General features: G+C 35.5%; 1 pseudogene across 1 annotated transcript; it reads left to right on the top strand.

The window, feature by feature from the left end:
* The first annotated feature begins 9015 nt into the window (after window positions 1-9015).
* LOC143546819 (phospho-2-dehydro-3-deoxyheptonate aldolase 2, chloroplastic-like) lies at window positions 9016-12858 on the top strand (annotated as a pseudogene). The gene is made up of 5 exons (XR_013137658.1): window positions 9016-9344; window positions 10106-10383; window positions 11007-11283; window positions 12059-12304; window positions 12392-12858. The product of XR_013137658.1 is annotated as a phospho-2-dehydro-3-deoxyheptonate aldolase 2, chloroplastic-like (transcript).
* The last annotated feature ends 859 nt before the right edge of the window (window positions 12859-13717 follow it).

Here is a 13717-nt window from a genome sequence, read left to right as displayed (position 1 = left end):
AACTTAAAACGATCTTATAGTCGTAACATATAAAGTGGTTAAACGATTCGTATTTATGTTTGTTACTTGTGTTTAGCGCGTCGTTTTGGATCTGTTAAGACACGATTTGCCAGCCCTCAACCAGCAAAAACATATGGTAGAAATGATGTTATTGTGGATGTTCTTACTCCGCCTTGTTTAAACGCAAAAATCTTTGGGAAAATTCCCATAATATCTATTTTATAAAATGGTTTTTCAAATTTGTCCACCATTTACAAACAATACCCAAAATATTTCATTGTTAAAAAGGCGAAACTACTTTTTAATCATTCAAGACGACTGGTTCGTGTAGTCAATAAAAAACGAACACGTGTCCCTGAAGCTGGCACGGTGACTGGTTCATGTTGCCAATAAAGTCACCCCTGATCAAAAGCTAAGAGCCAACAAAGAAGTCGGCCCGAGAACTGCATTCATGTCTATGTCGGGCTGAGTAGATCTTGAACATTCCAACTAAATCGTAAACATGCCGACTAGATCGTGAAAATGACGAGTAGATCACAACTGACTAGCAAACGATATTAAAAATCCAGGCCGACTAGATCACATTATTAAAAACACGAGTCGACCGACTAGATCATGATATAAAAAAAATACTAACATTTTATACTGTAAATATAAATAACCAAGAATCCTGAGTAGACAACATTAACCACCAAAATATACCCAAACACTTGCTCAATACCCTTGCAAAATGCCTTCCAGATTTATATAAAAAGAAACAACAATACGTCGAGACCCAAAACCAACATATTTTAGTATGATTCGTTTCCATTGCTAGAGTTGGTCGTCTCAGAATTAGGATGTGAGCAATCAACGTGAAGTGGGGGTGTACTCCATATCACTACTCCAGCTACCACCGCATTCGCTCCATCCGCCATATTACGCTGGGAAGGTTTCGTCGGGGGTCATGCTGGATATTTAGAGAGCCGACCCGACCCAACTAGAACCTTGAACACTCGGCATTACGATGTGTATGTCGCCAAAGTCAAGGATGTAGAGAAAACGACAAATCTAGTCGTTGGTTCCAATCACGCACAACTTATTTTTAATATCTTGTAGTTTGTTTTTAAAAATGTTATATTGTAATTGCTATATTTGTAACAATAAATTCAATGATTTTAATCATATAACTTTGTTAACTTTTTTATGAATTTGATATTAAAAAATGAGCGTAGCTATAACATTCGTTCAATATCTCATTCAAAAAATGCAAGTTGCTGACCAACCATCTAAATCTACATTTTGCATTTGTCAACATGTTTGTTGCAGATAGTTGATGCTATTGGGGAATACAAAACGCTCAAGTAAATTTAATTGATCCAATTATGAATTGTGTATGTATCGACTTAAATAATATACAATAGTTGCAAACATTTTTGAAAACTTCACGATCTAGTTGACATGTTCACGATCTAGTCGGCCCGTGTTTTTAATAACGTGATCTGGTCAGCCCGGGTTTTTAATGTCGTTTACTAGTCGGTTGTGATTTACTCGGCATTTTCACGATCTAGTCGGCATGTCAGGATCTATTTGGAATGTTCATGACTACTCGCCCCGACATAGACATGAATGCAGTCGTCGGGCCGACTTCTTTGTTAGCGCTTAGATTTTGATCGGGGGCAACTTTATTGGCTACACGAACCAGTCACCGCATCACTTTAGAGACACGTGTTTGTTTTTTATTGGCTACACAAACCAGTCGTCTTGAATGATTAAAAAGTCGTTCCACCTTTTTAGTAATAGGCATTTTGGGTATTATTTGTAAATGGTGGACAAATTTGAAAATCCATTATATAAAATGTTGATATTATGGAAATTTTCCCAAAATCTCAATGCACGTCCCTATTAGAAAGCTTTATTATATTCATGAGTTTCATAAGTCAAATAAACTGTCCCCGTAATTAATGCATGAAAACCTAGTAGGCATGGACGAATATTATGTTTTTTCTTCTTCGTGTCGATAAATAAGCCATACATATATATCTCAATCGAATCAAAGCCCTTCAGCTTGTCAACAGTGGCATTAATGTTGTCCATTGAAGGGAAAGCTATATATATCCACAACTTATTTAAGTTAAGGTGAATTACAGTGCTCTTTTAATGACTAAATTTACACTCAATAAAATAAGAGACCAAAGGGTCTCTGTCTTATCGGTGTTAAGGAGTTGGAATGTTAGACAAGGCTCTTTCGAATTGGTGTGGGTTCAAGTCTCGTAAAAAATATATGTAACTAAGAATAGAGATAGAGAGCGTATGACTGCATGAGTTGCCATTTTAAATAAATAAATAAATAAAATAATATAAGAGGCTTGCTAAATGTATCTTACCCATATATTTTCATCATACTCTACTCTTAAAACATCAAATCAAAAGGTTTTTAAATTAAATTTGCACTCATTAATAAATTAACATTACCATTGATGTGGCATGTTAAAATCAGGAGTGTACTAATTTTGGATTATGGTATACAACATAACTCAGTTAGTGTGTATGAATCCCGGTGTATGAAAACCAACCCAGTTAATTTTTAGCACAACTTGAAATAATGATTTCACATGCTAGATTTTAACAAGTTCACCAACTAGGGCAGTAACCTTAAATACATGCAGCTAGAACGGTGGCCTAAACTATATCTAGATTGAAATAAATGCTCATGCAGCCATTGCCTATCTTGAGGAGTCGGCCAAGGTGTTCTCGATCGGGGTAGGTCTTCTTCATTAATGGCAGGATTTAGGTTCAGATTAGGTCATGTCCGGCTATTTTTTGCGCGTACTTGGCTCAACTCATTTGTTTTAACGAGTTGAAATACATGCTCGAGCTCGGATCATAAAAAGCTCTAGTTAATTAGCTTGTTTATGTTTAGGGGGTGTTTGGTAGAGGGATTTGATTGGGGAGAAATGGAATTAGAAATATTTCTTTTGTTTGTTTTCCACTTTTCATTTCTATTTCTCTTTCTATTTCTCTAAAACTAGAGAATTCCATTTCTCTTTAAAACAAAGAGAAATCCATTTCTCAGCAGCCTCCTCATAGCATGTCACAACCTCGTCTCCGACCCCACCCCGTCTCCGGCCGCCACCCCGTCTCCGGCCGCCACCTCGTCTCCAAGTCTGCAACCGCCACCTCGTCTCCAAGTCTGCAACCACCACCCCGTCTCCGCCGTTCGCAGTGGTGAACACAGAGATTGTAACCGGTTGTAGGTTGCAGGTGGTACGGGTGAACGGAGATTAGGGTTTCAAGTGGTGGTTCTGATTATCATCATCATCATCGCCACCACAAAATCTCCAAAGAGGCAGTGATGACAGATCTGAGCCTCCTTTTTCTATATCTTATGTTCCAAAAATTTGAATCTTTTTAATTTCTTGTGTACTGTGGTTGAAGAAGGGGGTTTAGTGGCGGCAGCCGGTGGTGGTGGGCTGTGGTGGTGGTGCTGGTGGTGTGGGGCTGTGGTGGTGGTGTTGTGGTGGTGGGGCTGCGGTGGTGAGTGGTGTCAGGTTGGGTGGAGGTGGGGTTGGGTATGGTAGAGTTCTTTGTTTATTTTCTCGTGTACCAAACAAGATAAATGATTCTCATTCTCCATACCAATTCTCTTTCTCTACAATTCCATTTCCATTTCTATTTTCTCTCCATTTCCATTCTCTGTACCAAACACCCCCTTATTTACTTCTTAACAAAAATAATATATCTATCACAAATATAAAAAATTATAAATAGGTTGAATCAAACGTGCGAGCCAACAAGCTTAGACTATGTAAAACTTGAGCTTAGAAAGATTAAGATCAGCTGCTATTTGGGGTTAGAACTTATCTTTGAGAACCCTTTAAAATTTTGGGGCCTTGGACGAGTAAAAAAACGGGCCCCTAAACTCGCGTTCTTAGTTATGTAATAGATAATTTGACAATTTTACCAATAATGTTGTTTTTCAAACGCCCCAAACAAACAAATAATAATAAGCATGTTACTAAAATGACTCATATAAAACACAACCCACAATTAGTGTTCTTTTTTTTATAGAAATTGAAGCCCATGACATTTGTTTCCATAGTTTAGAACACTTTTCATTCAACCAAAGAGTTATTTTGTAGGCTTTTGTGTTAAAACAACATTATATATAAAATATAAATTCTATTTTTTAACAACTATGGGCCTCTCGAAAAAGTGGACCTGGGTACATAGCCCTCCTCACCCTCTCCTTGGGCCGGGCCTAGAACTTGTAAACATTTATATTTTGGCTTAATTTAAAAGAGAAAAGTTCTAAGAACAAGTGAGCTACAAATTACTGAGTTTTTCTAAACTTAATTAGTTTTGATGCATTTTAAAGAAGAATATTTTTGTAGGTTAAGAAAATACATTTTTTTTATAAAGGTTGGTTCACACATGAACTAAAATCACTCTTAAATAAACATCTTTTTTCCAGGGTTAATACATTCTCATTGTGAAAAGAGGTCATTTAAGGGTATCTAAATTACATATGCGTCCATATGTTGTTACATTCCATTTAGGATTAGGAACACGAAACTCGGCCCTCAATGAGACCATTAACCTCATTGGGACAATGGAAGACACCTGCTGACGAATGATAAGAGAATACATACAAGAAGTTAATACTTTGTTCCCCACATTATTTTGGCATTATTAGTTAGTCACACTTAAAAACATAATGCTTTTTATATATTAATTGGGTACGTAGGTAATGGATTAATAATCATTTAGGGGTATTTTCTTGGGTTTGTTTCACAAATGGGTAGTCCCCAGTTCAAGGGTTTTAACAATTTGAAGACTTGTCATAAGATGTCAGAAGTTGTTTGTACGAGGTAAAACCTATCGACAAATCATTCAGCGATAGTCTTTTCTCACTCTTAAGTATGCAAACTAGCTAAATTGGAATGGTGATTAGACAATGACAAAAGCTATCGCCAAATGGTTTTGCAATACGTTTTACCTTGTATTTTTGAAACTCAATTGGCGATAACCATTTTGTGAACAAACCCAAGAAAATACCGCTAAAGTGATTAAACCATTACCACATAGGCACATACCAATATACAAAAGAGGTTATTGAAAACATGAAAATCAATTAAAGCAATAAAATAAAACATGCATGAAACGTTTAGAATGTTCATTGAACGTTACTTTTGTACCTTCTTACAAGCAGTTGTTCCAAGCTTCTGTCGCATTTATTATGCATGTTTTTTTTTTGTTTATTTTCCTCGAAGATGAACTTTTATAAACACTAACCCCAAACAACACAACACCCACCATTTAATATGCACTTTGTTAGTAACCCGTGTATTACACGAAAAATGATATAATGCCAATAAAAGAATGTTTGTATATTGATACAAGTTATATATGAAATCAAACATGAAGTATATGTCATAGCATATGAAACAATTATAATTTAACTACTATATTAAAAGCAATTTCACATGGTCTTTAACTATGTCATCCACATGTGATGCCAACTAATCAGTTTCCATTAATACATATTCCACCTAATGAACTAATTTTTTAATTAACATTCCTTCAATTTAATAAATTTTTATGTTATATGTGATATAACCGTTAATGAATTTATTACTATTTAATATTAATAATTACCTCAATAAAGTAATTATGACTTTCTTAAAATCTACTTTTCTACACACACATATATATACTATTAGAACAAAATCATTTTTTCACATGTCATTCAATTATAGTAGCCAACTAAGATGCCAACTAATACTATTATCATTTATAAAAATACTAATAAAGTTACAAATATAACTTTAAATGATGTTTTTAGATATTTATGAATTATAAAATTTTATTATCATTATTTATATCTTAGTAATCTATAAGGTGTGTTATTATGTATATTATTAAATTTAGCTTTTTGTTGCATTTTTTAGCCACCTGTGTATTACATAGACTATATCATAGTATATATTTAAAGCAAAACATGTTTTTCACATGATCTTCAAATATGTCATCCACAGTGAAGTAATTAGAAATTGTTAATAATGTAACTTTAAGAAAGTAATAATTAGTTTAATTGAGATAATTAACAAATATTAAACAGTTTATTTGAGTGATTCAGATGATAAATAGATTTGGGACTTGGATTCTGATGACACGTTCTCGGTTAAAGGAGTCAGATCTTACTTGGATCGTCAGGAGCTTCCAGAGGGTACCATCCCTACGAGATGGAATACATTCGTGCCAAGGAAGGTTAACATCATGATTTGGCGCTTGCTTCTAGATCATCTCTCGACTAGATTTAATTTAAGTCGTAAAGGTTTTGATATTTCTTCAATATTATGCCCAATTTGTTTGAATTCGGTGGAAGTTTTGGATCACATTTTTGGAGGGTGTCACCTTTCTTCAAAGATTTGAAATGCTATCGATCGTTGGTTGGATGTGTCTCTTCCAGGGGATAAAGGGCCTAAAAGTATTTTTGAATGGTTGGATTCTTCGAGATGGGTGAAAAAGAAAAAAGATGTTATTGAGGTGATTATCTATACGACATGGTGGACTATTTGGAGAGTTTGGAATGAGATTATATTTTGTCAACCCAATGATAACATAGACACTTTATTTGATTCGATTGTTTCAGTTTCGTATTTATGGTTATCATCTCGTAATTGTAAGTTTTATTTGAACTGAGTGGCGTGGCTCAAAAACCTGTTACTTAGCATGTAATTTTTGTCTTGTCCCGGTTAGGTTTTTCTTTTCGGGTGTGGTTTTTATTTCAAGTTTGTCTTTCAAAAAAAAATAAATACATTAATTGTTATATCAGTTAATATCAAAATTTATTAAAGTGAAGTAATGGTAATTAAAAAATTAATTAATTAGGTGGAATATGTATAAATAGAAATTGATTAGTTGACATCCTATATGGATGGTGTATTTAAAGGTCATATGGAAAACATGTTTTGCTTTAATAAATTAGTTAGATTAGATTAGATGATTTAATATTTGTTTTACAAGGAACTATGAAATTAAACATTTTTCATTAAAAAGTAGTGTTTACATTGATACAGAGCGCAAACGGGCAAAAGTTGTGCCACAACCAACGCGCGTTTATACCATTCGTCTTTAATACTTTTGGTTTCGTAGTGCCCGAGGGTTTTTTAGAGTTACTTAATCATGTCCAACAGATCATGAATAAAAATATTGTGACCCTGCAATCTATGAATATTATTTTTAAACGACTCAGTTTTGTTATTCAAGAACTAGCGGCACAGATTTTTACTTGGTTACCTTATTTTTTTTCCAAAATGTAAACTCTTATAAACAAGCGGCGAAAACGCCGAAACGGGCCCGTCCACAAGCTGGAGGGCAGGCAAGCACCTCACACCACCCAACTACATAAAATTGAAATTTCACCAGTTTGTCCAATCGGTCGAAGCTTTTTCAGATCTATGATTGTATCAAATAAAACCGAACGATTTAATTTCTCATAAAATCAAATCGATCTTGGCCTCTTTTCTTTAGGAAACTTTTCAATTCTCACTTTCCAAAAGCTCCACCATCCACCGTCATGAAACACCATTGTTTTTTGTTGTTCACAGGTTTGTTTAGTTTTTTTTATAAGAATTAAAATTGAAATTGAAGCCAATTGATCGGTTTATCTTTGATATTGATTCAATTAATCATCAATTTGAAGCTTCAATCGATCAATTTTGACTATGAGTGATGGAGTTTAACCTTTAAATGTATTAGGTTTTAAGCCTGAACATTTTAGGGTTTAACTTTGAACGTTTTAAGTTTTGGAATTTGGCTTGAACGTATTTGTTTTAACCTTAAATGTATTTCGTGCACGTAGTGTACACTAAGCGGTTAATGTACGTTAGCTCGCCCCTATATAGTGTGTGTGTGTGTATATGTGTGTATATATATATGTGTGTATATATATATATTTATGATGGGGCAATATTATGCTATAAACCACTACACCTAAAATGAAAATGACCATTTGCTAACGTAGCGTCACGTATCAAAAATTACCTTTTAATGTAGCCCCTTCACTACACATGATTTTATCCAAAATTCACTTACATCACTTCATCACATAATAATTACTTACACCACTTCATCACATAATAATTACCCCGTTGCGTTCTCTATTTGATGTAAAGTGTAAACATTGATTTTTAATAAAATATAAATATTAACTAAAGATAAAAACATTGAGTGGATGCTAATAAGTTTGTGGTGGAGTCAAATGAAAAAACTTGGTGTTTCATGTAACCTAAATTTAATTTCTGCTCCCAGCATTTACGTTATGTTTCCGAGTTCATTTATAAAAGGAAAAGCAAAGAAAAGAAAGTTTTCTCTTTTTATCTTTTCTTTTGGCATCTTCTCATTCTCTTTGATTTATTTTCCTTTCAAATCTTTTCAAATTAGAAAGATACAAATTATCTTAATTTACTCATCATTTTCTCTTCCATGTCCTCCTTTTATTCCTTTTAATGAAACTCAGAAACAACCCTTTTATATTTTCCTTCATTTTCCTTTCTTAAATGAAATTCGGGAACACAACGTATTTTTTCCATCCCTCCTTTTCTTTATTTAATTGAAACTCGGGAGAGACACCAAAGTGATGATGAGAGACCAGGCAAGTAGGTGGCGTTCACTGGTTAGATCCTTGAACTGAATAACGAGTTTTATCCTATCGTACTGTCATGCCTCCATGCAGTGTTTTTGAGCATTGGCCTCAGGTTAGGGTTTTTTCTGGATTGAAATGCGTGTGTATCCCAATGTATTAAATTAACTCGTAACCTATTTAAAGGATTCGTTGGCAGTTAAAAAAAATAATTAATACCATGGTGGCCCCCACTTCGTCCATGACATGCTTCCATCTGTCCCATAATCACTCCTTCAATTTCCACTCCGTCCATCAATCACCGATCACCACCATGACCACCACCACCACCACCTTCTTCCACCACCACAAACTCTTCAATCCACACCCAATTCCTTCCAAACACAAACCGATCTTCACCGTCCGTGCCACCAAATGGACACCCAGTTCTTGGAAATCAAAACCGGCCCTCCAAATCCCAGATTACCTCGACAACAACCACCTGGACTCCGTTCTCAAAACACTGGAATCGTACCCTCCGATCGTCTTCGCCGGTGAAGCCCGGAAACTTGAGGAACGGTTGGCTGCCGCCGCGTGCGGCGGCGCGTTCTTGCTTCAGGGCGGCGACTGTGCGGAGAGTTTTAAAGAGTTTGAAACGGATAATATTAGGGATACGTTTCGGTTACTTTTGCAAATGAGTGTTGTCCTTATGTTCGGTGGTCAAATACCCATCATCAAGGTACATGTTATTTTTTACATATGTTGTTCTCTGGTTCCAAAATAGACTCGAGTTCAGCTTGTTTTGACTTATAACTTGTTTAAAGCTCGAAACTCGAGCTTGATTATAATTTGTTAATTCGTTTATATATGTTTTTAGTTACTTTTGTATATTTTGAGAAAACCATAAACAGGCCTAAGCTCGGGCAGACCTTAAACGAGCCAAAACACGGCTGGAGCTCGGTTTTGTGGCGTAATCAATGCATAGTAGTCCAAAAGAGAGAAAACTTAATAATGCACAAAACTCGTTAAGACGCAAAGAGCTTCCCATACAAGGGTCGGGCTCGTATTTTTTTAAGCTCGAGCTCAGCTTGTTTATTATTTATTAATACTTAATTTATATATGTTTTTATTTATTTTGAGAAAAACCATAATCATGCCTAGCTCAGCGCAAGCTCATGTAGAACTTAAACGAGCTAAATCACGGCTTCAACTCGACTATGCAGTGTAATTAACACATAGAAGTCGTAAAACTTAAAAATACACAAGTTTTATTTGAAATAACTAAACGAGTTTGAGCTCGGTTGTGTATATTTTTAAGTTTTACGCTTTGCCTCGTTTAGTTCGCATACTTGATGCTCGATAACCAAACGAGCTTTATTTGAAAATCGGGCTAGGCTAGTTTCGAGCTTTTTTCTATCCGATCTCAAGTAACTTGCGAGCGGCTGCCCTCGTTTGCACCCCTATTTTAAACTGTAAATTATCGATTGGTTGCATGATTAGGTGGGGAGGATGGCTGGTCAATTTGCTAAGCCGAGATCAGACTCATTTGAAGAGAAGGATGGGGTTAAGTTACATAGTTACAGAGGAGATAATATTAATGGGGATTTATTTGACGAAAAATCGAGAGTTCCGGACCCCGATAGGATGATTCAGGCTTATACTCAATCGGTCTCCACCCTCAACATATTAAGGGCTTTTGCTACTGGTGGGTATGCCGCAATGCAGCGAGTTAACGAGTGGAATCTTGATTTCACACAGCATAGTGAACAGGGTGACAGGTATGGAAAAATTGCATGTTTTTAATGTGAAAAGAAGTTATGTTAATAGTTTGGTTGGCTGTCGATATACAAACAACACTGATGTACTATCCAGACAATAATGGTGTGTCATATGTGCTGTATGGCGAAAAGCGATCAAACCGGTCGTTTATATTGACCGTGTGATAACTCGAAAAAGGTTATACGGATCGTGTTAGGGGCCAAATCATACGACTCGTATCACTTTTGACTGACAAAGAAATGATTGATTTACTATTTTGACACCATTGGCGCGTCATACGGCTTGTTTAGTTATATGGGCCATATGATAAGAATAGTCAAACGGGTCGTTTTGATAGTCATACACTCATACCCGCTGTATGAGGGCCCAATCTATGAACCATATGACTGACAAAGAAATAACTGGTGTGTCCCCTAACAAAAGCCATACGGGCTGTATGACCTTTTACGCTCTATCATATGATGGCCTATATGACAACATATGGCCAATATGAAGTAGAGTAAAAGGTCATACGGCCTGTATGATATGACAGGTAAACTGGTTTACACTTTAGGGGGTGGTGCACCGATAGCATGACCCTTTTTTGAAACTGTGAGGTTAATGACGCCTTTTTGATTGACAGGTACCGTGAATTAGCGCACAGAGTTGGTGAAGCAATGGGGTTCATGGCAGCTGCTGGACTCACAACCGCTCACCCAATTATGACAACGACACAGTTCTGGACGTCTCACGAGTGCTTGCTTTTGCCTTATGAACAAGCACTTACACGGGAAGACTCTACTTCAGGCTTGTACTATGATTGTTCAGCTCACATGGTTTGGGTCGGTGAGCGCACGCGCCAACTCGATGGTGCACATGTTGAATTTCTGCGAGGAGTTGCAAACCCTCTTGGGATTAAGGTATATTTGCTAAATTTTGCATATATTAATGCATTTTTAATCATTGTAGGTTGTTTGATCATAAACGTACTCTTGTTATTTGCTACCAACTTATATTTGTCTTTGGATTGAAGTCTCAACTTTTAGACTTGATCATATAACTAACATTGACATGGTCACATGGATAACATTCTTTAAAAAAATATTTTAGAATCTTTTTACCTAAACGAGCCGACCAAAAGGTTGAGCTCGGCTCTTTAACTTAAAGCTTGAGCTTGGCCCGTTTCGAGCTCGCCGAAGATCAAGCGACTCATTTAACTTACTAGAGCTCGAGTTTGACTAGTTTCGAGCTCTGTATACAAAGCTCGAACTCGGCTACTTAGAAATTTTCCAAGTTTGAGTTTCCTCGTTTATTATTCATTCATCAATTATTTTATTTATATGCATATATACTTATTTTTTATATTATAGTTCATTTTGTATATGTTCCTTATAGCATATCATATACTGTTTAGTTAGTTTTGTCAGTAAATATTTATGTGATTGTTTTCATTATTTGATATATATTTATTATATTTAATAACAAAATGATTGAAATGACAGAAACCAAAACCTAATGAAACCATCTTATTTATTCTTTATGAAATCATATATTTGTTAGTTAATTTTATTATATTTATTTCGTGGGTTAGATTTTTTTTTATTTCAATTTTGTGGATTAGATGATTAACCAAAAATGACAAAAACTAAACCTAAGGAAACCAATTAGGTTGAGATTACTGTTTTTGTGATGTAGGTGAGCAATAAAATGGACCCAAAGTTACTAGTAAAGCTCATAGAAATCTTGAATCCTCATAACAAGCCCGGAAGAATCACTGTCATTTCAAGAATGGGAGCCGATAACACGAGAGTAAAACTCCCTCATCTGATCAGAGCGGTTAGTGGTGCTGGTCAAATCGTCACATGGGTTAGTGACCCGATGCATGGCAACACCATTAAAGCTCCCATGGGGCTCAAGACTCGGTCTTTCGATGCTATTAGGGTATGCGAGTTGTTTGCTTATATGATTCCCTTTTAGCTAGCTTTTTTTACTCGTTCGAGATGACATATAATATTAATTGTTTTGTAGGCTGAGGTGACGGCATTTTTTGATGTGCACGATCAGGAAGGAAGCTATCCAGGTGGCGTACACCTAGAAATGACGGGCCAGAATGTGACCGAGTGTGTTGGTGGTGCAAGGACCATTACTTACAATGACTTGAGCTCACGCTACCACACCCATTGTGACCCGCGGCTCAATGCTTCTCAGTCGTTGGAACTCGCGTTCATCATTGCAGAGCGACTCAGGAAGGGGCGGCTCAGACGAGGGATTAGCACCTCCACCGCAGGTTTTATACGTTAAGTATACAAGTAGTGTTACTCTATAGATGACTATAGAATAAACTGTAGCTAAAAGACTGAACAGGCTATCTGAAATTTACGTAAGATGAAAAAGTAAACGTTTGTATTAAAAAATAAGGAGTTTATAGTTTATGTGATAAAACATTACATGTTATGTTACTTTGTTTGACTATTCTAATTCTAAAATCAAGTTTTTAGGAGGTATGCCGCTGAGGCTGAATTGCCGTCGTCGTAAAAAAATTTTATGATAATAGCAAGTTTTTAATCTTAAATTTTTGTTAATTATTTTAGTCTTACATATTTAAATAATTTGATTCGTACCAATTGTAATAGAAGTTATATTTAATAAAAAATATTTTGAAGTCATTTGACCTACTTTTCTTATTCTTAATAGCTTTTTTTTAAAACAGCCAAGTTTTAATAAAAAACCATCTTATTCTTAATAGCTAATATAGCTTAAAAGAAACATTTTAGTCCCAGCTTTTTGAAATTTATCTAGATTTACGAGTATTATTGTAGACTGCATGAATTTGTCGTTCTAAACAAACAAGAAAAATCCTATTAATCAAATTAGATGTCTCCCTAATTAATGCATGATATATGGCCGCCTACCGGGATCCGAATTTAGTTTTCACTACAATTCAAAAAGGGGGTAGCGGCACAGCTTGTTGCCCGCTTAACTTCTCTTTCAATGTAATCAAAATGAAAATAATAATAAATTACTTGTGGAGTTGTGGCTAAGAAAGAACTGAGGTCATATATGCCACTTGAATTGAGTTAGAGACGAGTGAATCTTAAGACCTCTAGCCCTTGCCAGAAACCTTCGAATCTTACTAAGGTAAGATTTTTGAGGCGTCCTTCACCAGAAACTCCTTCAAAAACATTGCTACATCAGCACCCAAAAACATCTAAAAATTGCTTATTGGGAGGTTCTTAAATCTCTAATACTAGAGACATACATGATTTAAGGATGTGAAATAAGAAATTTGTAAGTGATAAATCTCTAAAAGTGGATAATGTAATATGTTAACTGTGAATGATTCTGAGATGTGGT

The sequence above is a fragment of the Bidens hawaiensis genome, unplaced genomic scaffold (assembly GCF_021521415.1).
Source record: "Bidens hawaiensis isolate Kalapana, Puna unplaced genomic scaffold, B.hawaiensis_p1.1 tig00014466_1, whole genome shotgun sequence".
Lineage (NCBI taxonomy): Eukaryota > Viridiplantae > Streptophyta > Magnoliopsida > Asterales > Asteraceae > Bidens > Bidens hawaiensis.
The sequence above is the reverse complement of the archived record's forward strand: the minus strand, read 5'-3'. Positions and strand labels throughout refer to the sequence as shown.